The 7406-nt window shown below is 40.6% G+C and overlaps 1 pseudogene; it reads right to left on the reverse strand.

Annotated features, from left to right (window-relative positions):
- Window positions 1–7406, reverse strand: part of LOC102816372 — a 60989-nt pseudogene that overhangs the window by 52977 nt on the left and 606 nt on the right.

Below are 7406 nucleotides of genomic sequence, written 5' to 3' on the forward strand. Positions count from 1 at the left end.
CAATAGTGAGGTTTGCCCAGGATTGGGCAGTATTTCGTTCTGCTGTGCATAAGGTAGCTATGAGTGGGTACTGACTTGATGACGCCTAACAACAACAATAACAAAGTCCTGATGTGGTGCTGTAGAGTAAGGACTGGACTGCTAACCTAAAGATTGGCAGTTCAAACCCACCAGCTGCTCCTTGGGAACCCTATATAGGGTTGTTATGAGTTGGAAACAACTCAAAACTGCACTTAACAACAAAAACATATCTGGATTAAGTCTAGATAATATTGTCATGTATGTTCGCTGTTGATGGTTCTCTGTCCAAAGAGTTCTTTTTAGTGTTTTTTTGTAATTTGGTCTGGTTTTTTACAATTTCTTTTAATTTCTGTTTATCTGAAAATGACCTTATCCTGACATCATATTCAATGGACAGTTTTGTTGAATATATGATTTCTTGGTTGGCAATTATTTCTTTCAGAGTTTTCAAGCTCACCAGCCATTCCTCAGAAACCCAATATAGGGTCACTATGAGTAAGAGCTGACTTGAAGGCACTTAACAACATTATCTTCTTGCCTGCATGGTTTCTGCTGAGAAATCACAGTTTAGTTTTATTAGTTCTCCTTTGTAAATACCTTTCGTTTTTCCTGAGCTGCTCTTAGGATTCTTTCTTTGTCTTTGGTTTTGAAAACTTTGATTATATCTTAGTGTTTTTCTTTTGTATCCTCTTTGGAGTTTGTTCAACTTTCTTCATGGCTCTTCTTATTTTTTATGATGTTAGGGAAGTTTCCTTCCAATAATTCTTGGAAACTGTTCTCTCTGAGGCATCTTTTTCTTCCTGTTCTGGAACTCAGCTAACCATTTATTTTTCTTAATAGTGTCCCATATAAATCTTGGGCTTTCAGAAGATTTTTACATTCTTTTTTCTGATTTGTCTTCTTGTTGTTTTTAAGTGCTGTTGAGTTGGTTCCAACCCATAGCGACTCTAAATCGGGCTTCCAAGGAGTGGCTGGTGAGCTTGAACAACCGATCGTATGGTTTAAACTGGCTTTGCTGTCCAGCACTACACCATGATGCTAATTGTTCATCTAGAAGATGGATATTAAGACTATAAATGTTCACAATATGGAAAATAAAGTTAGCAGAGCACATTTTCATGATTGGGGGATGAATTTTCTGAAATCATTCTTCAACAAGACCAAAACTTAGAGAAAAAAACCCTAATCTGGTTGGTGGGAGGTTCCAACAACTTCATATAAAGTCCCCTATAAAAAATAAAAAATAATAAATAAATCCAAAATGTAGCTCAAAAAAGGGAACAGATATTTACAGCGAGGATCATTCCCACCCCTTCCGTACACAGGGTTGACAGGGATGGGCAACTTAGACATTGACTACCCAAAATGGGGGGACTACAAAGTCACAAAGTGACTGGCTTACAAGCTTTCAAGAGGAAACCTAGTTCCAGAGGGTGTGGGGGAAGGTAGAATCTCCACTGAATGGTTCCCAACCTGTCTGTATGGGGCTGGTGAGGGGAGATGGGAATAGGACTCTTGTGGGTCAATAGTGACTGCTCTCAGGACTGATTGTGAGTGTTGCAAATGTAAAGATAGATGTTTTGTAACAAAAGGAGGGGAGTGGTTGATCTTACAGTCCAGAAGCAGAGGGACCCTGGGACCATCAAGTGAGAAGAGCGGAGTGCAGGACCCTAACCAGAGAAGCAGTGACATGAGAGATGGAGGCAGAGACTATGACGTGGAGGTGGAGAGATGGACTCTGGACTCAGGGAGGGAGAGCGGTTGTGTGCTGACTGCCCCAGGGCAGGCTTGCCGGGGTGTACTCTTTGGTTGTTTGAGTGGTTATATATTCCTGAGTGCTTCAGTGTACATTAAAAAAAAAAAAAAGAAAGAAAGAAAGAAAGAAAGAAAAAAGGAGGGAATAAAATAAATCCAAAGAAGGGGTGGTACCACGGTGGTGATGTGCCCATGGAGTTGGTTCCGAGGTATAGCAACCCTGCGTAGGGTTTCCCAGGCTCTTGGTGTGGCGCTGTGGGCTAATGCATCAGACTGCTAAGTCATTTGAACTGCAAGATCAGTAGTTCAAACTCACCAGCTGCTCCTTGGAAACGCTATACAGGGTCGCTATGGGTCGGAACTGACTCCACGGCAGTTAACAACAACAACAACAACAACAAAATCTTTACCAGAGCAGATAGCCTCATCTTTCTCCCTCGGAACAGCTTGTAGTTGGGAACTGCTGACCTTGAGGTTAGTCCAACTCGTAACCACCTTTCCAGCATTGTAATTTTTACCTGAGTCTTTTCTTGTTCTTGGATGCTCCCCCCCCCCTTTTTTTTTTTTCTCTTCAATCTGTTTCCTGCACTCTTCAAACTTTGCTTTGAATTTCTGTGTACTTTCAGCGTTTAGGAAGCGGATGGCAAGCAGCTGTGGCTAAGGGCTCTTGGCAAAGTCTGCGTAGGGGTTCCGAACCCAGGCTCAGTCGCTGCCCTGGCTTTAGCTCTGTCAGTGCTGTGGATGGCGCAAATCTTCAAGTTCTGTTCCCTGAACTCTAGAAGGAGGATGTGCCCCTTCTTATGCCTCTGGAGACGGTGCTTCGCTCTTTTCACTGGGGGAGATTGTTTTCCCAGGCAAAACGGTTTAACTTTGCCCTCTTTTTAAAAAGTTCCACTTTTTCCTCCAGCGTTTTAATTTCTTGTTCAGGAAGGGGCACTATCGCCTCAAACTGGGGGTAGTTGTTGGACTCATCTACAGTTTTTAGTGGTGCCCGGATACTCATGAGAATTCTTGGCAACCGCCAAGGGGTGTTGCTGCGGAGGCGGCGGCGGCAGCGTGGCCTCTTAGCAGCAAGGTCCAGGCTCCTTCCCTCAGCGCCTGGCGCAGGCGCCTCCTGCTGTCCGCTTTTCACTCCGCCCCACCACCCAAATTCAGGCCAACTTCTTTTCCCTTTAAGTGTATTATCTATTTCTGAAGTGTTAGTGTTAATCTTCTGGCATTCTCATTGTGTGTTTTTTTTTTCATTTATCAATTCGTTTTTTGAAATTTTCTATAGTTTTTTTTTTTTTCTTTCTGTTTTCCTTGATTTCATCTGCAGTTTTCTTGTCATTCTTCTAATCCACTGAAGTTGCTTATTAGCATTCTGTCTCATTCTGTATCAGGTAGTTCCAATACCATTCTGGTTTTATATTTTCTGACACTGTAGTTTGGTCACTTGCTTGAGTCATTCTGTCTTACTTTTTGTGTGTGTGTGTATAAGCTAAAATTGTCTTTTTATTTCTGAAACATTGTGATCTTGTATTTATATTTAACTGATGACTGTATATTGGAGTACTGTTGTGGCGCTGAGGGATAATGCACTGGACAGAAAGGCCCATTTGAACTGCAAGGTCTTTGGTCCAAACTCACCAGGCACTCCTTGGAAACCTTATACAGGGTCACTATGAGTTGGAACCAGCTTGACAGCCCTTCACAATAACAACAAGAAGACACTCACTACCTGCTTCCTGGTGGTCATGGTAGAGACGGGGAGTGTGAATCCAGTTGTCGGTGCACTGTTTGTATAGCAATTCAGGGTGGTTAACAGGTCTCCAGAAGCAGTGCTCTATGCCTGGTGCCCATCCTCAGACAGATAGAGGCTGTGCAAAAGGGGGTGCCAGATAGTGATGGGTAGGTGAGGGTGGGGTCTGGTCACATCCCTGGCTACCAAGAGGGCACAAGGGCAAGAGAGAACTGCACTCCCTTGTCACCATCCTCCAGCCACATCTGTGTCCACAGACCACTTCATCAACAGCTGCTCTCAAAAGCCCCAGATGGCCATGACAGGTGCAGTCTGCCCATTTTGCCTCATTCTCACTACTCCTGTTCAGCTTCCTTTTCCAGTTAGCACTCAATTAACCTACCTGATGCTCAGGGTTCCAGGATCGCCATCTGTATCTGTTTCATTCCGTCTGTCATGCCTTTCTTGCAGACATGTTCAGTGTGTCTCCTACTCTGCCATCTTGCACTGGAAGTCTATGTATCTGTTCTCAATGTCATCCCACAACTCCTTTGGTCTTCAGACATTTGTGTTCAGTGTGTCAAATGTGTTCTTGAGATGATCTCCAAATTCAGATGGAATATTGTCCTACTGTGGAGACTTGCATGTGGCTATGATGCTGGAAGGAATGCTGCTGGTACTTGAAATACCAACAGGGTCACCAGTAGTGGATAAATTGTTTCAAGAGGAGATTTCAGACTAGGAAGAAGGAAAAGAAGATGAATTTTGAGTGGTTAGCCACTGAAACCTTGATGAATAGCAGTGGAACATTGTCAGATATCATGCCAGAAGATGAAAACATTACAAATGGCAATGGAACATAGTCAGGTAAAGTGCTGGAAGATGAGCACCTCAGGTTGGAAGGCACTCAAAATATGACTGGGGAAGAGTAGCCTCCTCAAAGAAAACTTGACCATAATGACATGAATGGAACAAAGCTTTTGGGACATTCATTTGCTGATGGGGCATAACTCAAAATGAGGGGAAATAGCTGCAAACATCCATTAATAATTGGAATGTGGAATGTTTGAAGTATGGATCTAGGAAAATAGTAAGTTGTGAAAAATGAAATGGAACACATAAAGATTGATCTCCAAGGTATTAGTGAGCGGAAATGGACAATCATTGGTTTAGTATGCCAGCAATACAAATTGAAAAGGAATGGTGTTCCATTCATCATCAAAAAGAACATTTCAAGATCTATCTTTTTTCCAAGATCTATCTTGAAGTACAATGCTATCTGTGATAGGCTAATATCCATATGCCTACTAGGAAGACTAGTTAATACGACTATTAATTCAAATTTACATACAACCAAAAAGTCAGTGATGATGAAATTGAAGAATTCTACCAACTTCTGTCTGAAATTGATTAGATGTGCAATCAAGATGCGTTGATAATTACTGGTGATTCAAATGCAAAACTTGGAAACAAAGAAGAAGTATAGTTGTTATTGCTAAGTCTCATTGAGTTGGTTGCCACTATATAGGGTTTCCAAGGAGTGACTGATGAGTTTGAACCACTGACCTTGTAGTCCAGTGCTTATCCTACAGTGCCAAGTTGGAAAATATGGCCTTGGTGATAGTAATAACGCATAGATAGAATTTTGCAAGACCAGTGACTTCTTCATTGCAAATACCTTTTTAAAACAACATAAACAGCCACTACATACATGGACTTCACCAGATGGAATACACAGTACATCTGTGGGAAGAAATGGCAGAAAAGCGCAATATCATCAATCAAAATAATTGCAGGGGCAGATTGTGGAACTCATCAATAAATTCAGGATGACTCCAAAGAAAACGAAAATGAGTTCACAGAGCCAAAATATGATCATGAACATATCCCCCCTGAATTTAGAGATCACCTCCAGAACAGATTTGATGCATCGGCTACTAATGGTTGAAGACCAGAAGAACAGTGGGATGACAAAAGAACCTCATACAGGAAGAAAGGAAAAGTCATTAAGAGACAGCAAAGAAAGAAAAGACAAAAATGGATGCCATAAGACACTCTGAAACTTGCTATTTAGTGCAGAGAAACTAAAGCAAAAGGAAGAAATGAAAAAGTAGAAGAGCCGAACAGAAAAATTCAAAGGGCAGCTCAAATAGACAAAGTCAAGTGTTGCAAAGAAATGTGCAAAGATCTGGAGTTAGAAAACCAAAAGAGAAGAGCACATTCAGTATTTCTCAAGCTGAAAGAACAGAAGAAACCATTCAGGCTTTGACTTACAATATTGAAGGACTCCACAGGTAAAATATTGAATGATGCAGAAAGTATCAAAAGAAGATGGAAGAACACAACAGAGTTAGTATACCAAAAAGAAATGGTTGATGTTCAGTCAGTTCAGTGAGACCATATGATAAAGAAACAATGGTGCTGAAGGTTGTCCAAGCTGCACTGAAGACATTGTCAAAAAACAAGAATCCAGGAATTGACAGAATACAAATTGAAATCTTTCAACAAATTGATGCAGCACTGGAGGCATTCACTTATCTATGACTAGAAATTTGGGAGACAGCTACTTGGCCAACCAATTGGAAGAGATCCATATTTGTGCCCATCCCAAAGTGAATTGATCCAGAAATGCACAAATTATCCAACAATACATTAAAATCACATGTGAGTAAAGTTTTGCTGAAGATAATTTTAAAAACCATAGCAACTATACATCCATAGGGAACTGCCAGAAATTTAGGCTGGATTCAGAAAAGGATGTGTAACTAGGTATATCAGTGCTGACATCAGATGGATGTTGGTTTAAAGTAGAGAATAATACAAAGATGTTTCCTTGTGCTTTATTGATTATGCAAAGGTGTTTGTCTGTGTGGTTCATGATAAATTATGGGTAATATTGTGAAGAATGGGTATTCCAGAAAATTTAATTGTGTTCATGAGGAACCTGTACAAATTCTTCATGAGTATAATTTAAGAAGCAGTTATTAGAACAGAATAATCGAATGCTGAATAGTTTAAAATCAGGAAAGGTGAGCACCAAGGTTGTATACTTTCACCATATTTACTCAATCTGTATGCTGAGAAAATAATTTGAGGAGCTGGATTATTTGAAGAAGAATGTGATAATTGGAGGAAGACTCATTAACAACCTGTGATATGCAGATGATATAACATTGGTTTCTGGAAGCAAGGAGGACTTGAAATACTGGTGAAAAACAAAGACTACAGCCTTGAGTATGGATTGCATCTCAATACAAAGAAAACAAAGATACTCACAACTGGATTAATAAACCACATAATAATAAATGGAGAAAGGACTGAAGTTATCAAAGACTTCAATTTGCTTGGTTCAACCATCAATACTTATTCCATGTGGCAAATCTGCTACAAAACACCTCTTTAAAGTGTTCAAGAGTAAAATATTAATTAGTTAGTGTACTAAGTTGTGCCTTATCCAAATCGTGGTATTTTCAATTGTTTCTAATGCATGTGAAATTTGGACAATGGAATAAGGAAGACTGTAGAAGAATTGATGCATTTGAATTATGATGGTGGAGAAGAAAAATGAAAAGACGATGAGTTCCTAGAAAAACAAACAAATCTCTTGGAAGAAATGTAGCCAGAAAGCTCCTTAGAAGCCAGGAGGATGAGACTTTCCGCGTCTTTCATACTTTTGACATATCATTAGGGGGGCCAGTCCCTGGAGAAGGACATCATGCTTGACACCATGGAGGTCAGCAAAAAAGTGGAAGAGCCCTCCCCCGCTCCCCTGTGAGATGGATTGACACAGTGGCAGCAGCACTGTAACAACATTTGTGAAGATGGTGTAGAAATGGGCAGTGCTTCATTCTGTTGTGTGTAATGTCACTGTGAGTTGGAACTGACTTGACAGCACCTAAAATTAACTTAA

Source organism: Chrysochloris asiatica, unplaced genomic scaffold (genome assembly GCF_000296735.1).
Source record: "Chrysochloris asiatica unplaced genomic scaffold, ChrAsi1.0 scaffold00109, whole genome shotgun sequence".
Taxonomy (NCBI): Eukaryota; Metazoa; Chordata; class Mammalia; order Afrosoricida; family Chrysochloridae; genus Chrysochloris; species Chrysochloris asiatica.